Source organism: Gymnoscopelus microlampas (assembly GCF_963454915.1).
Source record: "Gymnoscopelus microlampas genome assembly, chromosome: 3".
Taxonomy (NCBI): Eukaryota; Metazoa; Chordata; class Actinopteri; order Myctophiformes; family Myctophidae; genus Gymnoscopelus; species Gymnoscopelus microlampas.
In genome coordinates this window covers 54,572,089-54,591,498 of record NC_139940.1, presented here as the reverse complement: position 1 = coordinate 54,591,498, position 19,410 = coordinate 54,572,089, and positions in this window count along the sequence as shown.

Genomic DNA, 19,410 nt, shown 5'->3' with positions numbered 1-19,410 from the left:
AGAGAAGAGGCATATAAATGTTGCACAGCCCTGCCAGTAACAACACATACAGGACAATAACAGACATATAAGGCTCCAGACATCCCTCATGGCCTCACTCCTACAACTCATCTAACCCCTGATCATTTTGCTAGGGTGGGATGGCTCAGGGTAGAGGACAGAGTACAGCAACTTGCAATGGGCCTGGTCTACAACACATTGTTCAACAACATAACATAACATAATAACATCCTTTCCCTAGTGTATTTGTATTTTCATAACTGTGTATTAAATATGAGTAGCTACACACACCTTTACATTTTATGCAGTAGACTACGTTTATTCAGGCAGGATGTTTTTCATGGTTCTCACAATAAGGTACAAGCAAACCCATTTTAAGTTGCAGGATTTTTTGTAATCCTTGAACGACGCACAATGAACATTGTGCTCAATAGACACGAGAACACCGAATATAGAAGTCACTTGATGTCAAAAGAAACCCATATCAGAAAAAAAGCTGGAATATTACTGAAAAAAATGAAATATTTGCACCCCTAAAATAACCAGCAAAGGGAGTGGAAACCACGAGCATAGTACAAGATTCTGACTAAAATCTTCACTATCACGACTATCATTTACTGTGGCTGCGCATAACAGACTCCATGTTCACTCTTCATTGTGCTTTTTGTACAAGTTTTTTATCTAAAGCTGAGACGTTACATAATGTCTTGGAGGGAAAACGTACAGGAAGAACACAATAAATGAACATCAAAGCTGCTTTTGACCTCAAAGGTTGCCCCAATTCCTCTGATATTAAGATGACTTTAGCTACATTTGTATTCTACAGTGGCGATGACGTGTTGACTGCTTGTAGCTGATTTTTTAGCTCCTTTGTAGGCTTACGTTTCTCACCAATGGCCTTGAATGTGTCAGTGTATATTCCTTTGTGCCTTTCCACTCTAAAGCTTGATGAAAGGGGTGCAGAGCACAGCTCCAGCACACTCCTCTCGCCAACCGGAAGGCTAGCCCTGTTTTGATATAATTTTATTTGTATATATACAAAGTATTGTCTACATTTAAGTGGAAGTGAGGTGGAAACCTTGTATGCACAGAATCTTTACCTTTCAGGAAATAGTGAGAAAAAAAGAACCTGTGTTCCAGTTGGACCCAATGGACTTATTTAGTCACAAGCTCTTGCACCTTTCACCCATAAGGGTCCATTTGGTTCCATTTGTACACTCTCAGAGTTATGGGGGTCGTGATTGAAATATTGAAATATCTGAGAACCACTGTGTTTCACGAAATGGAACAGAGCATTCATTAGTATAGGCTCTATTCACAGCAGCCATATTATCACTTCCTTCACAGGTGTTACCAATGATACTAATGAAGGCTCTGTTCCATTCTGGTCAAACAGAGTCAGGGTGCTGATATTGTGTATGTTGGCTCACTGGAAACACTCTGCTACACCAGTGGGTCTACAGTTGGGGTCCATGGGCTTCCAAATGGTCCCTTACAGGTGTGTAACTCTGAGAGTGTACAAATTACGGGTCCATTTGGTTCCATTTGTACACTCTCAGAGTTATGGGGGTCGTGGAAACCACTGTGCTACACTAAATGGAACAGAGCCTTCATTAGTATCATTGGTAACACCTGTGAATGTCTTCATAATATGGCTGCTGTGAATAGAGCCTATTAGTATCATTGTAATGGTAACACCTGTGAAGGAAGTGAAAATATGGCTGCTGTGCATATAGTCTACTCTATTTATTTAAGCTACTCGCAATTATGTTTGCATAATCGTTTCTATTCATGTGTATGGAAACAGCTACATGAAATGAAGAGGAATGTCATATTTCCACATTGTTGTTCACAGTCTTTTAACCACTTTCAACCTGATCTCTCTACTGTATTTTATGGCCTTTAGCACAAAACATTTATTTTTAAATGGTGGAAAATGGTCATTTTATACATTTTACGAAATGTTCAAGTACAAGCGCACAATGCGTCGCATCATGTCCTGTTGTGAGCTTGTAGATCTACTATTTCTTGACAAATGAGACCCAGGCAGGGCTATTCACACATTGTGGCCTTGAACCGGAGCCAGGGTTCCTGAAATTATGTCTGAAGCTCCCACACACTGTGGGAGCCAGTATCGACTGCATAAACTCCAGTTGTTCTCAGATAAAGTTATGGCCACTGCCAAAAATTCTTTGCTATTAAATATTCAATACCCTTTCCTCCCTCACTTGACTGGTAACACACAGAACAGAGTGTCCTCTCCATTTACCTGTAAACAGAGAGAGAGAGAGAGAGAGAGAGAGAGAGAGAGAGAGAGAGAGAGAGAGAGAGAGAGAGAGAGAGAGAGACAGACAGACAGACAGACAGACAGACAGACAGACAGACAGACAGACAGACAGACAGACAGACCACCCACACAGACAGACAGACAGACAGACAGACAGACAGACAGACAGACCACACAGATATTGTGAAACATATCTGTGTGGTGGCCTTTATACCTAGCCCTATTTTATACCTAGGCTATTTGAAAATAGCAGATCTACAATCTCACAACGTGAGCCTTTAGCATGGTTTTAAAAATCCCAAAGCAAAGGAAGGTTGTTCCACGACTTCGGTGCCAACAATTCATCATGATTTGAGTGCGTGGGGATCTCATTTGAAATAAACCATTGTGCTTTTATGGGCGACACAGAGTTCCGGAGATGACATGTGAACCCAGAGGATACAAATCAAACGACCATGATGCGTGAATACCGCGTATCTGTATATTTATGTACCTTCGTTCTAGAACACCACCTCATATGCCCTTGTACTGAACTCGAGAGAGAGAGAGCAAGAGAGAGAGAGAATGCTGAACTGAAAATGTTTTGTGCCAGGGACCACCAGCAGGGGCGTCACGGCCATTCACTGTGCGTACGACGCGACACCCTCACTCTCACAGATCCGTGATTTAATACCCCCCACTTTTTGAAAAAATAAAAAATAAATATATATTTTTTGATAATAAATCGGTAAAATCAGGCAAAAATAAGAATTAAATAACCTAATCCTAACCCTGAAACCGAAATAAAGTAACCAAAACACGAAAAAAAAACTAACAAAATCCGCCCGAAAAACGCACAATTTTGAAAATACAGAATTTACATTTGACAGTTACAAATGTTTTTCGCGCTTTTTCAAAAATAGCAGATCTACAAGCTCATAGCGCGGCACTCGGTGCCACGCTATGAGCTTGTATATCTGCTATTTTTGAATAGCCAAAGTGTAAAGTCAGGGGCCTAGTCCACCGAAAGTCCATCGCCCCCACCTTCTGAGAGCCTGTGAAGTCCCTGACCACCAGAAGACTTGAAAGACACTTTCAAGATTTTTCACACTTTCAAAAAGGATCAAAAATAGCAGATGTACAAGCTTGCAGCATGGCACGAAGTGACACACTGGGAGCTTGTACATCTGCTATTTTTGAGAACCACCCTCGGCGACAATACCGGCTCAACAGAGATGGACCCAGAACACTCAGAAGAAACTCAGACGTCTTTGAATCTTTAAGCGGTGTCATTTTTGCGATAGCTATACAAAAATAGCAGATATACAAGCTGTGAGCTTGTACATCTGCTATTTTTCTACATTTTAGAAAAATCTTGATAGAGTCAGAGCTACTGATTTAAGAGGGCATTTGTAGAACTGGCCTCAGGTCTTAAAGGGGAATACCACTTATTTTCAACATTGAACTATGTCTTTAATACACCTTAGAACTGTCCCTTCCATCCAATATGGTTGCTGTGCATAGCTTATTGGAGAAAAACCCTGAATTTCAGACAGGATGTTTCAACATGCAGAGCTCTTTGACGGACTGCAGCAGTTCACTAGCTGTAACCTGTCTGCAGTGCCTGGACCTCCATGTGAACAAGATATTATGTGCCGGGAATGTCTCTTCTTACTTCATCCAACCTTCTATATTAAACTCATGTTAACCGATGAGTGAGCAGACACATGCTATTATATGGGCACATATCCTAATAATGATGACCTGCAGGCCACAATTGCACTTCTTGAGATTCCATCCCTTTTCTGGGAAGTTCCAGTAACTGCTGTCAGCAGCATTGATGAGTCATCTTAGGTCACCATGTCATTGAGTGAACTGTTTCTCAACTAGTGGCCCATGACATGATCTGTGGAGAAATACAAACCGACGCCATGTGTGTACTGACACACTCTGTCTAACAGTGCTTCAAGGCGCTCGGGCGGCGCAGTGGCAAAGTCCCTGCCCACCACCACGGAGGTTGTGGGTTCGAATCCACCGTGGTGCATCCGGCTTTGTCAGGCGAACACAATTGGCCCGTGTTCGGGGGAGGGAAGCCGGGCGGTGAGGGTGATATCGGTCATTGCACGTCCTCCTACGGGCCCACCTGTCAGCGGGGAGTGTTGGGCGGGAGGAGTAGGACGAAGGCCCTACGTCCTGCCGGTGGGGGCTCCTCACTGGCAGGTGAATCAGTAGGATACAACAGCAGTGACCACACAGAAATGTGTGTGGGGAGGAATCAATTGGCATAATAACTAAATTGAGGAGGAAAAGGGGGTACAAAATAATTAAATTAGCTACTCTAAATTTAAGAAATATATATTAAAAGAACCAGTGTCTCAAAAAGGAAATTAAAATATAGCCTCAAGTTTCATTCCATAGAGAATAATAGCTCTGAAAACCAAATGTGGTCCTTTTTTATTTATACGGTTGTTATTTGAGATATAAATAATTGAGTTGAATTTGAGTTGAGGAACTGCCTCAGTCATGACTCCGTACACTGTATCATCGTCAAATCATATCACAAGGCCATGAAACTTCATATCTCTATATATGTCATGTCCAAGATTGGAAGAGTTTTGGAGGGAGGTTGTCCTGCCGTATAACGGAGTATCTTGTTCATTATTAATTAAAACATTGTACCAGAACCTAAATTATTTCTGCTAGGGAGGCCTCTATCCAGTTGGACAACAATAAACGCAATGAGAGAATATTTATAGATGTCTTTTACAAGCTAAAAGAGTAATATTGTAGAGCAGATAGTAGGAACAATCGTTCACTTTGTGATACAAGCGTGAAAATTGGCATGAACATTCCTTTAGGTCAACTCTTTGACTTTTTTAATCGAGCCACTCAAAAATCCAATATGGCGTCCATTTTTTCCCAAAATGGCCGCTATCACGATATCTGTTGCACCCTGTTTTCTTTTTTCTTTTTTCTTTTTTTTGGGGGGGGGGGGTGTCTTTTCTTTTTTTTCTTTCCCTTTTTTTTTTTTTTTAGTGTGATAGGTTGCACGTTTAACGTGTTCCTTCAGGGCAGCACTTGTTGGGGGTATGGTATCATATGGCCTCTGCTTACGGGCAAACATATGCAGGCGTGCATCATTGACAGATGCGGTCGCACTGGATCGGTCATACATTATGACGACAAATTTCTCCAACTCATCGTCATCAATGGTTGTAGGCCATTGACTCAACTTGGCAAATGTCCCTGACACGTCATCGCACACATTCCATGTTTGCCATGGGGATTTCTTTGCCTTGCCACGGAATGCAGACACAACATCACACCCACTAAATGCATGAAAAAATGGTAGACCACTTGATTTTTCTGGCCCGATTGTTGAGACAATGTCATGGATTGGAATCCATCTTGAATGGGCTCTCCCTGACCAAAAGCAATCCACAGCTTCTCCAAACCTATTGCTTGTGTAACGGAGTGTCGACTAAGGAATTAAGGATTTGTGTGACTACGCCACCCTGAAGATGTTATATCAGGGAAATTATAATAATGAAATAAAACCTTTAAATCAGGCTCCCCAACTATGCAAGTGTTCGTTAATGAGGCATGAGACAAGAGCTTTGGTTCCCCCAAACACAAAGGAGGTTTTTATTAACTTTAGCACATAAACATTTCAGTTCAAGTACAATTCTTTTATTACTAAAAGGCAAGGTAACTCAGTGAGAATACAATCAATCATAAAAAGCCATACTATATAATAATATGTTGTAAATCCCAAGCAATAATCAATTACTCACAACATGGAACAAAGGTGCTACATCCGGGTTCAATCGGGGGGGCAGGCAGGCAAAAGTCGACCATATATAAGGGGAACTAAGCTAAAAGCAGCTAAGCTAACCGTCACCAAGACTACACAAGGCTAAGGCTAAACATGCACACTCAGCAAAAGTTAAACACACGGCAAACAAGAGTAAAAAACAACGCGACACCGTGCAAACGAGGTGTTCGCATTCACAACAAATCAAACCTTAAGGTCGTGGGCTATGGTGCTCTTAGGTGAACCCTTGAGGCTGGTCGGCTAATACCCCCCTGGCTCCCGTTGGCCCCGGACAGCAGCACGCTCAGCACCGTGTTTGGGGGAAGAGACAAACAAAAACATATATTAGTACAACAGAAAAACAAGAAAGAATAGCTCAATAAACAAATGAAAACAAGCTCCAACTCAAAACAAAACAATAACTCAAGGTAAACAAAACAGCAGTGGTGAGATCTACAGGGGGGTGGAAACAACAACATTAAGTACACAAACAAATCAAGTAATCAAATAAACATAATAAATTAACAGTTTGTATACCTTAATTGTAATTATTCCTGCGCATTATCCCCCTGGCTCTCGTCACTGTGATAGTCACGTCTGGACCCAAACACCTTAACCTGGGTGGTAACAAACAAAGATTAAAATGCTGCTTTAAAACATAAAAACACAGTACAACACATTAAAACGGACATGCAACATGCTACTCACCCAGGCAAGGACAAGCAAGAACACAAAAAGACCCGGGTCGCAAAACCCGCAGCCGAAACCACCGAGCAGCTTAACGTTCGGCTGCGGGCTGAGCATTTAAATAGTAAAGCACTAGATTAGTAATGCGGAAGTGTAGTGCACGGCCGTCTCTATGGTGGCCCCTGAGGCTCACTCTAGCCGGCTAACTCATACGGGAATGGAGCGTGCCACCGTCTCTACGGTGGCCCCTAAGCCTCAAACTCCAGCCGGCTACATCTACCCCTCCTTTTTTTTTCATTGTCGTCCCTGACAATAAACCAGCCTAACACCATGGCCTAAAGACTGCTGATGTGGAGCTGCTCACACCAGGCACCCGGGAGTTTGTAGCCCCCTCCCCTATCGCCACTGGTAGATTATGGGGATTGGAGTGTTGTCCGGCTCTCTCCCGAGTAGACCTTCGTACGATACAGGTGTCGCTGGACGGGCCTGGTGGAGGGCTCGTCACTGGTGGATGCACGGGGGCCGTTGGAGGGCTCGTCACTGGTGGATGCACGGGGGCAGTTGGAGGGCTCGTCACCCCCAATGGACCCGTGGGGAGGGTGTTGCTAGCTGGGACGTCACCTGGACCTGGCCGTGTGAAATGGGTAGGGCTCACCATTACGTATAGCTGACCATCTTCTTCCTCTTCATCCTCCTCATCCCTCCGACACCTGGATCCTTGGTTCCCCATAGATTGGGACACGGGACGGCCACCTGGTACAGGTTTAAGCATAGAGCGATTTACCTGTCGTACCCTAGACAAGTCCTGCTGTGGGGCAACGGTGTAAACACAGCCACCTGGCCTAGGGGGCTTGATAACCCGATGGATGGTGGGGGCCCAAGTGTCCTGGATCTTGTTTCTCCCTCTGTTAGAGTGGTCCCGCAGGTAGACAAGCTGGCCCTCTGGCAAAACCTCGTCCTGGGCCTGTTGGTCTGCTCTACGTTTCCTCTGTGCTGCCGCCACCTTCAACCTTTCACAGGCCGCCTCCGTCGCTATCCGGAGCCGTCGTTGGTGTTCTCGAACCCAGTCACAGACTTCACCGGCAGCTGGCTCCGCCACACGGCCCAGCAGGAAGTCTATGGGAAGCTGGGGTTCCTGGCCGAACATCAGAAGGAATGGGGATGCACCAGTGGACTGGTGTGGCGTGGTGTTGTAGTTGAACAGCAGCTGTGGGAGGTACTCCGGCCAGCGATGTTTCTGCTCAACAGGCAAGGTACGGAGTAGGTCGTGCAACGTGCGGTTGAACCGCTCACATTGTCCATTACCCTGTGGGTGGTAGGGAGTTGTACGGGATTTGGTTATGCCGTACATGGCACACAGCTGCTGGATAATGGTACCCTCAAAGTTTCTTCCCTGGTCCGAATGGATCCTGGCTGGCACCCCGTACTTGTAGAACCACTCCCTGACGAGTATGTCCGCCACCGTTGATGCCCTCTGGTCACGGGTTGGAATGGCCTGGGTAAACTTTGAGAATACATCTGTTAAAACCAGTACGTGTTCCCTACCATCCCTGGCAGGTTCTAAGCAGGTGAAGTCTATAGCCAAGATCTGATTGGGTTTGCATGCCAACAAATGACCCATAGGAGCCCTTACCCGAGGCTGGGTGTCTTTGGATAGGCTGCACCGCTCACACAGCTGGCACCATTGCTTGATGGTCTTCCACATGCCTGGCCAGTAGCACCTTTCCCAGATCAACTCCGTAGTTCGTTCTGTGCCCTGATGACCATGGTTGTGATGCAACTGGTGGAACACCTCCTCCCTCAGGCACTCTGGAAGCAAGAGTTGATGGACCTCACTCCCTCCATCTGGCCTTCGGCACACCCGGTACAGCAAGCCATCCTTCAGGGTGAGACGGTCCCATTGTCTCAGTAGACCCAGGGTCTCAGCCGGGAGGCCTTGTTTTTCCATGCACCCCGGCCTACGTCGTTCTTGCCAGAATGGGATGAGGGCACCTATGGAGGCATCAGCAGCCTGTAGAGCAGCCAGGTCAGCATTCGACCGTTCTGGTAGGGCGGAAATGGCTGCTTGGGTGGCTATCAGCGGTCGTTCACAAGCAGCTTGCTGGATAGTTGCAGGTACCGGGGTTCCAGGACGTGGCTGAGGCTCCAGGGTAGCAGACGGGTCGGATTGCCTTGATAGGGCGTCTGCGTTCTGGTTGGTACGTCCCGGTCGATAGCGGATGGTGTAATCGAACACCGCCAATTCAGACACCCAGCGTTGCTCTACTGCCCCCAGCTTTGCGGTCCGTAGGTGGCTCAATGGGTTGTTGTCGGTCCAGACGACACATTTCTGGCTCAACAGGTACTCTCTGAACTTTGTGGTCATGGCCCATTTCATTCCCAGGAACTCCAACTTCATGGAACTGTAGTTCTTTTCTGACGGGTCTAGGCTGCGACTGGCGTATGCGATGGGCCTGACTTTCCCTTCTTGTTCCTGGGAGAGGACAGCTCCCAAACCCCCATGGCTTGCATCCACCTCTAAGATGAAGGGGAGAAGAAAGTTAGCATAAGCTAATACAGGTGAGGACACAAGCTTTGCTTTAAGACCCTCAAAACTTTGTTGGCACTGCTCGGTCCATGCCCCCTGCAGGGCAACCCCTCGGCCACGCCTCGTCTTTGTCCCAGTCAGGTCGGCCACCAGCCGATGGAGAGGTGATGCCAGTTTCGCAAATCCCTCCACGTATCTTCTATAATAGCTCCCGAAACCTAGGAATGACCTTAATTCGGTGACATTTGATGGAGTTGGCCAGGCAGCAACAGCAGCTATCTTCTTTGGATCTGTAGAGACCCCTGCAGAGGATATCACGTGGCCCAGGTACTGTACTTCCTCTTTAAAGAAGTGGCACTTCTCGAGCTTGACTTTGAGGCCCTCCCTCTGCAGGCGACTCAGAACCAGGTCCAAGCGGCTGATGTGCTCATCCACTGTGGAGGAGAAAACAACAATGTCATCTATGTAGAGCAACAGTGACTGACAATGTTGGTCCCCAAACATCCTCTCCATCAGTCGTTGGAAGGTACTGGGGGCATTGCACAAACCAAAGGGCATCCTCTGGAACTCGAACAGGCCGAAGGGGGTGCAAAAGGCGGTCTTCTGTTTGTCCTGCTCCGTCACCGGGACCTGGTGGTAACCACTAGCCAGATCCATGGTGGAGAACCATTTTGCTCCTGACAGCGCATCTAGCGATTCCTCTATACGTGGCAGGGGGAAGGCATCCTTCCGGGTCCTTCCATTGAGCTGCCTGTAGTCTACGCACAGGCGGAGACTCCGGTCCTTCTTTCTAACCAGGACGATAGGGGAAGCATAGGGGCTACAACTCTCCCTGATAACCTGGCCATCTAACAACTGGCGAATGTGAGCCTTCACCTCCTCGTAGTCACAAGGGGGTATTCGCCTATACCTCTGTCTGATGGGAACATCATCTACCAAAGGTATGTCATGTGTGATCAGGTTAGTGCAGCCCAAATCGCTTTCACAAGTAGCAAACACAGAGTGGTATTTGAGCAATAGTGACCTTACCGGCTCTTGGTCTGTTCCAGGAAGGTCAGACAGGTCCATGCTCTCTATCTTGTTGACCATGGGGCTAGGCTGGCTGACTTGTGAGAAGGATGTGGCTTCCACCACCACTGGCTCCTGTATCTCGGTAGACACACCTGGGGGCAGACTGACAATCTGGGCCTGTATTAACACACCTATGGGTTGGCGGGGCTGTAAGGTGACACTGTTCTCGGCTACGTTTATCACAGGGACATAGACAGTGTTTCGGTTAACCGTTACCATAGCCGGGGAAACCAGCACTCCCTCAGGGAGGCCCCCCCAGTTAACTAGCGGCTCCAACAAGGCTTCCCCCCCATTCCCACCTACATGAGAGGAGCAGGTGGCTGCCACCCACTTCATGGTACCCCCAGGTATGGTAACGGTTGTTCTGCCTCGCACCCTGGCCACCCCTGATCTGGTCTGTTCTGGTCTGCTTTGGGCATCGTGGCAGTGCTGCAGAGCCTGCAACCATGAGGAAGGGGAAAGCTTAACAACAGGAAGATTGAAAAGGGCCAAGCCATGTTGGCTAAAGAGCTGGTAGTAACACTCCCTAATGATGTTCATACCCAGTACTCCAGGGACCTCTGGAGGAGATACCTGGCCGGGAGGGTCCTTCACAATCAAAACGCCACGCTGAGGTACCACTTTGCCCAACACCTCAACGTCTAGTTCTACGTAGCCTACATATGGTATCTCTAAACCATTGGCCGCCCGGAGTTGCAACCAGCGACAAGAACGAGGGGCCCCTTGAAAGTGTTCTAAAAAGAAGCTTTCCCTCATGGTGGTTACCATTGACCCAGTGTCTAATAGGCAGTTCACAGTTACCCCTCCCATGCTAATGGCTACCCTAGGACATGTACCTACCAAACTAGAGACCTGAGGTTGATCGATGGCATCCTGGGTATTTGAGCCGACGTAGTCCCCCTCTGATGTATGGCTCTGTACATCAGTGGGTGCTAGTTTTCCGCCTGGTGAGAAGCGGAAGTAACTGCTGCCGTTGGCTGGTAACCACTTAGCTGCCGGCTAGCTGGAATGACCCGAGGGTTGTCACAGTCCTTGGCATAATGACCCGGTTTTTGGCAACGCCTGCATATGACAGGACCTGAGAAGTGAGGCTGAAAATGTCTAGTGGCTGGCTGAGACGGTTTGGGGGCTGACTGTAGTGCTAGGAGGCTTTGAGTAAGTGTATTTAGCTGCTCTTGTTGTCGTTTTAGCATGTCTTTTATCTCTGCCATATCTGTACTCTCTGTACTAACGGGGCTGCTAGGCGGCATGTTACCCACCCGCTGAATAGCACACAAAGCAGGGAGAGAATAACTCCTACCTCTAGGCTCGTCTGGCCGCCCCTCCCGTTCCCAGCGGATGGCCTCAGCCCTTATCTGCAGGAGGGAATAACCCGGATGCTGTCGTACAACCCGCTTTAGCTCTCGGCGGAGATCAGAGTCAACCACATGTTCTACGAACTGGTCACGCAGCAAGTTAGCGGCATTGGGCATTGCATCTGGGGCACCACGTTCTATTTTTTCCATCAGGCAACAAAGAGCATGAGAAAATTCCTGCAGTGATTCTCCTTCTAACTGCTTCCTAGAGAAGAAACTCTGCTGGAGGGAGACATAGGGTTTAGAGCAGCCATACAGGTCCTGAAGAATAAGCAATATCCTATCTGGGTCTTCCCTGTCTGCCCTGGGCCTATACCTAATTTCATCCTTTGCCTCTCCCTCCAAATGGTCGTAAATGAAGTAGGCCTGATCGATAGGTCTAAGGTGTCGAGCCCTGATAGTTGCCTTCACTTCTTCGGCCCAATCCTCCACTGGGATCCCTGCGGTCCCTCTAAATGAAGGACACTTCCTTTCTCTAGGAACATATAGCAGACGTTCAGCAGGTAAAATGTCTACATTAGCAGCATTATGTGAGAGAGCAACGCCACTGGACCCCGGTGCTAGCTGGGCAGAGCTAGCCCCGGCTTGTTCAACCAGTAATTCTTTTTCGGCCTGTAGTCTGAGCACCAAGTCTCTGAGGTCCTGCAGTTCACCGGCCATGGCCACACAGTCAATCACAGGCTAAGCAGACACTCCTGATGTCACTCAGGGAATGGAAACCGTCAGCTGGTCCCCCGGAGCACCAACTGCTGTTTTGTTTTACCAAATTAAATGAGCTATTTCAATACACCAAAAAAAAGTATAATAAAAATCAAAACTAATGTCTCAGTGGCCTCATAGCGTCCTGCCGACTACGCCAGAATGTAACGGAGTGTCGACTAAGGAATTAAGGATTTGTGTGACTACGCCACCCTGAAGATGTTATATCAGGGAAATTATAATAATGAAATAAAACCTTTAAATCAGGCTCCCCAACTATGCAAGTGTTCGTTAATGAGGCATGAGACAAGAGCTTTGGTTCCCCCAAACACAAAGGAGGTTTTTATTAACTTTAGCACATAAACATTTCAGTTCAAGTACAATTCTTTTATTACTAAAAGGCAAGGTAACTCAGTGAGAATACAATCAATCATAAAAAGCCATACTATATAATAATATGTTGTAAATCCCAAGCAATAATCAATTACTCACAACATGGAACAAAGGTGCTACATCCGGGTTCAATCGGGGGGGCAGGCAGGCAAAAGTCGACCATATATAAGGGGAACTAAGCTAAAAGCAGCTAAGCTAACCGTCACCAAGACTACACAAGGCTAAGGCTAAACATGCACACTCAGCAAAAGTTAAACACACGGCAAACAAGAGTAAAAAACAACGCGACACCGTGCAAACGAGGTGTTCGCATTCACAACAAATCAAACCTTAAGGTCGTGGGCTATGGTGCTCTTAGGTGAACCCTTGAGGCTGGTCGGCTAATACCCCCCTGGCTCCCGTTGGCCCCGGACAGCAGCACGCTCAGCACCGTGTTTGGGGGAAGAGACAAACAAAAACATATATTAGTACAACAGAAAAACAAGAAAGAATAGCTCAATAAACAAATGAAAACAAGCTCCAACTCAAAACAAAACAATAACTCAAGGTAAACAAAACAGCAGTGGTGAGATCTACAGGGGGGTGGAAACAACAACATTAAGTACACAAACAAATCAAGTAATCAAATAAACATAATAAATTAACAGTTTGTATACCTTAATTGTAATTATTCCTGCGCATTATCCCCCTGGCTCTCGTCACTGTGATAGTCACGTCTGGACCCAAACACCTTAACCTGGGTGGTAACAAACAAAGATTAAAATGCTGCTTTAAAACATAAAAACACAGTACAACACATTAAAACGGACATGCAACATGCTACTCACCCAGGCAAGGACAAGCAAGAACACAAAAAGACCCGGGTCGCAAAACCCGCAGCCGAAACCACCGAGCAGCTTAACGTTCGGCTGCGGGCTGAGCATTTAAATAGTAAAGCACTAGATTAGTAATGCGGAAGTGTAGTGCACGGCCGTCTCTATGGTGGCCCCTGAGGCTCACTCTAGCCGGCTAACTCATACGGGAATGGAGCGTGCCACCGTCTCTACGGTGGCCCCTAAGCCTCAAACTCCAGCCGGCTACACTTGTAAGGATTGGAAGCATGATATTGCTAAAACAACATCAGTGTCGTTTGCTTTGATCATCACTGAGGTACTCCCATTTCCTATTGCATGTCGCATATGGACAAATATTCTCGTATCTGCCTCTTCGTGGGAGCAAGGGGTCAAGTCTACAGATTCTGTGATTTCAACATTGTTGCTGACTATCTCTTCTCCACGTGTCACCACAATAGTGCTTTCTGCTCCTATTTGACATATTTTGCTTGCCAGAAAGCTAAAGAGTTCTGTCTTGTTGTCATCTTCTCGTAGGAAGCTTTTCCAGTTTGATGGAGTCTTGCTAGATTCTGTTACCTTTCTTCTAATGGCCTTCCCACGTCGTGCTCTGGTTTCTGACTTCAGGCCTAATCTTTTTTATTTACTTTTCGTTGTGGTGACATTAAAGTTTCCTGTGTGTCTTGCTGACAAAGACAGCACTTTGTCCAGTTTGTCTTATGTTTGACATTGATTGTTGTAGCCATCCTTGACCACAATTCAAAGGCTGGTTTGGTAGAAGACTAGTCACTGGCAGCTCAACTTGCTAAGCGCTCGCTCTCACTCTGTTGTGTGTCAGAAACTGAAGGCAGTCACAGCCTGCACCTATATAGAGGAGAGCTTAATTAGATAGTTGGAAACACCTGCTGACCACTTAACCCTCACAAATCCCTCCTCCACCCACAGCAGTTAAAAATAACTACGTGTTCAGAAATCTTGAGATTATCTTTTTAATTTCTATTGGTTTAATCCCCGATTTAGCCTATATCTTGTTTTTTTAATTGTAAAACATTAAAAACAGTTTAGAAAAAACTAAAGAATAATGTTGCAAATGTTCAGAAGTATACTAGGGGAGCTCTATTTGGTGTTTTGGTGATTGACATCACAAAAGCATAGGCAAAAATATGCTGAAAAGCTAAATCAGACACATTTTGGCAGCCATCTTTAAATAAATGGCTGCCATCTTTGATTTTCAAGTGGCTCGATTAAAAAAATCGATAAATGACCTCTAAAGATGATCTGTACCAAGTTTCACGCTTGTATCACCAAGTGAACGATTCTCCCAAAATATTGCTTTTAGCCGCTGCACTAATAGTAACCTCCTGGAGGAGGCCAGACAAACCAAGCATTGCACAGTGGTTCAGGGAACTGTCTTTATGTTTACCTCTGGAAATAAATACAATATTAAATAAATACAAGGACAAACAAGAGTTGTTTCAGGAGGTGTGGGGTCGATTTATACAATATATTGCAAATAATAATCTGTCACATATAATGGAAGAACCTGGAGAGGAGTAGTGCTGATGTTATTGTCATTATGTGTTGTTCTTTTGTTGTTATTTTGTGTGATTGTCTTGTAATGTTTAAATGTAATTGCCCTTTTTGTTTTCTGTTATGTAATGTGATGTACAGTAATGTTGTAATGTAATGTTGTTTGGTTGTCAATAAACACAAGAACACTAAAACGAGTAACAGGCAGTGGTGGAAAAAGTACTATTTCTTACTTAAGTAAAAGTATCACTACTGCAATATAGAAATACTCTGTTACAAGTAAAAGTCCGGGATTAAAAATATACTTGAGTAAAAGTACAAAAGTGTTGGCATCAAAATGTACTTAAAGTACCGAAAGTAAAAGTACTCATTGTGCAGAATGTCCCATTTCATGTTTTCAAATGTATAAAAGTCTTTTGAAAATAGCAGATCTACAAGCTCACAATGCGTCACATTGTGAGCTTGTAGATCAGCTATTTTCAAATGGCCGATATAGGGCTGAAGTGGTTACTGTATGTGTTTTGTAATAATAATCAAAATCTACAAATTAACTAGTAACTAAAGTTTTCAAATAATTGTAGTGGAGTAAAAGTACAATATTTGTCTCTTAGATGTAAGTGGAGTAGAAGTACTGAAAATTGGAAATACTAAATACTAAGTAAAAAATACCTCAAAATTGTACTTAAGTACAGTACTTTAGTAATGTACTTAGTTACTTTCCACCACTGGTAACAGGACATGAAGGAGGCACCATATCAACAACACTTATTTTCAGTTATAAACATTATTTAAGGTTAGAGGGAGTGATGTCTACCACCTGTGGGTTAACACATTAATTGGCAAAGCTAACCAGCTGCTGGATCCTGGTACATGAAGGTCTAACTAACAAATAACATGTCAGGGAGCTAGATTTATTTCTTCACTCTTGCATTTAGTTGATTTATTTTTTCTTTCGTAAACCTCTGTGCTGTTATTCATTCATAAATTAGTTTTGCTTTTGCTCTTCTTTTTGCTTTATTGTTAAATTATATTGCTTTTTCTGTAAACCACTTCTGCTTTATTTATTTATTTTGCTCTGTAAAGCACTTTGAGCTGCATTCATGTCATGGAAGGTGCTATATAAATAAAGTGTATTATTATTATTATTATTACTAAACTAACTCTAACTATAGCTACAGAAAGCTAAACAAATAGGTCGCCCCATTACCAAAAATAAAGAATAGAAGAGACACGTTTTTAATCTCTAGGACAGGGGTCTTCAACGTTTTACAGCCCAAGGACTCCTTTAGCTGACTCCTAAGACTGAATGTCACACAACCAACCATGGTAAGACACTGATCTATAAAAGTTAGATGGATAGAGATAGTTGTGATTAAACCAGCAAAGATATTTACGCTAAAATATCAAGTTTTGCACAGAAATGTCTGAAACTGGTTTTATTGTCTTATACATACAGATGCCTATTGTATAGTGAAATTCTTATGTGAATGAAGCTAACAACTAGATCAAATAAAGGAGAAATTAACAATAGCATATAAATGAATCTAGAAATTTGATCATATAATTAAAAATGATTGGTGGTAAAAAAGCTCATGGAGCAGGATTCTCTCATGCTTATGAAATGGAGAACCAGATGCATTGCTGTTGTAGAAAGATGATAAATTCACACTCCCTATTTCTTCTAGGATACCACGAGGAAGTGCAAGAGCTGGATTGATTGATTAATTTATTGATTGATTGAGTGATTGATTGAATACTTTATTAGCAAATAAAGTTTGCAAAAAAAACAACAATTCAATACAAGGTCTGCTAAGAGGATTTTAAACCCAAGAAAGCCTATGATGCAACATTGTGAATAAAATGTTTTATTGAAGTCCATCATTTGCCTTGTTTATTCTTTACTATTGACAAATGTATTTCCTTGGCTTAAATTGAGCAGCAGTTGTTATGATTGATGTTTAGATTAGATTTCGTTTCAACTTTATTGTCACTGCACAGTGCACAGAGTACCAGTACTGAGACAACAAAATGCAGTTTTGCATCTACAGCTGAGTTCCATTGTGTCATGCAGTGTTGCCAGATTATGTGAGAGAAACAAGCAACCAGGTCTAGGAAAACTAGCCCAAAAGAAGCAACTATGGGCCACATGAGCACTTTAACATAATAAATCAGCTATTAGAAAATAGCCGATCTACAAGCTCACAACGCGTCGCGATGCGACGCGTTGTGAGCTTGTAGATCGGCTATGTTCTAATAAAATCTTGTGGGGAACTTATAATAAGCAGATCTGGCAACCCTGGTGTCATGTCCAAAGAGCTACAAAGACACACCTGGTTCTGGAATGGCCCATTCCAAAACCGTGGCCTTGTCGCTCTAATCATTAGAGCGACAAGGCCACGGTTTTGGAGGAAGAATCTGAAGGATATTCTCACTGAGAAAGTGGCTGAGAATGAGAGAATCATTGTGTAATCAGTACAATGCAGTGGTTATCAAACTTGTTCATGTCAAGGACCCCCAAATTAATATGTATTAGGCCCAGGACCCCCATCTGAAAACCACTGGTGGAAAGTAACTAAGTACATTTACTCAAGTACTGTAGCCTACTTATGTAAAATGTCGAGGTGTTTTGACTTTACTGGAGTGTGTCCTATCTTCAATCATTTTTACTTGTACTCCACTATACATCTCATAGAGGCAAATATTGTACTACTCCACTACAATTATTTGAAAACTTAGTTACTAGCTACTTGGAAGATTTAGATTATTATTACAAAACATACATAAACCACTTCATCCCTAAATTAAACTTTGGCTAGCCGATCTACAAGCTCACGATGTGTTGCATTGCGACGCATTGTGAGCTATTTTTTAAGTTTATACTGTAAGTCTGCTATTTTTAAAAGAGGAACAGAGTATTTCTACTATAAACCGTTCCAGACCACGACTGGAGCGGCGTTCAATACAGATAGGAGGTACCCGGGCTCAGGGACCTTTTAAACAAGCAACACACAGAAGCGTAAAACTGTATATTTACTTGTGGCGACGGAAGAACAACCTGTTCTCCGCCATGGTGATTTCAGAGCAAATTCGACTATGTTAGCAGGCCCGTGGCCTTCAGGGAATTTGCGGCTAATTTTTAGTCTAAGTCTGGTCACCATCTGTAAGCCCTTTAATAACTTAATGCCCTACCATAATATCCAGTCCCCGACTTAAGACAAACTATGGATCTGAGGATAACACAGTTATAAGAAAAGCAGGAGGCAGAGGGGCCCCCTAAACTTACTGGCCCGCTTCAACAGAAATATCAACTTGACCTGATCTCCTTCCCACTTGCCCCCTACCCCTCTTCTTTTTCTCTCTCCCCACTCTTCTTTCTACGGAATTTTAACGTTGCGATGGGAGTGATGTACAAAAATGAATTTCACCCACTTTTTTACCATGTAAACCTGTGATGTGACAATAAAACTGATTCTGATTCTGATTCTGATTCTGACCTTCACTCAGTCAAGAGACTCCACTGAAACTACAGTACCTATCTTACTCCTCTGACTAGAGAAATGCACTGAAGCTCATGTGTTATACAAACCCACTGCATCCCCATTGCCTACCACCCAGAGAATTATTGTTACTCTTAAGTCTAGTCACATAGGGACATTGGGCCTCATTCAGCAACGGTGCTTATTAAGAGGAAATTTCTACGAGAAGAAGTTTCTAAGAAGTTTTTAAGAAGATTTTGGTATTTTCCAATGTTTTCTTAGCTGTGATCTGTTCTTAGGTAAGAACAGAATCTACGCACACTTTCTTAAGAGGATTTTTTTTCTTAGACCCATTTAAGAGTTTTTTAAGAAGATGTTGGTATACTTTAATGTTTTCTTAGCTAGATCTGTTCTCAGGTAAGAACAGAATCTACACACACTGATGAGCACTCTTAGGCTGGCCTTTGAGTTGTGACATAGTGTGACATATTTGTGCTTCAGGGAGTTTCAGGGGGTCCACAGCAAACGAAGAACAGTTTAATCCCTTTAACCCTATTTTATACTTTGTTTGAAAATAGCCGATCTAAAGCTCACAACACGTCCCATTACTGGGCATTTTGAGCTTGTAGATCGGCTATTTTCGAGACATTTTGATAAATCTTGAAACATTTTCCCTGGCAGAAAATATTTTCAGGTGGGGGTCTGCAGCCAAATGCATGTCAATTTGGGGGTCCTTGACATGAAAATGTTTGAGACGGGTCT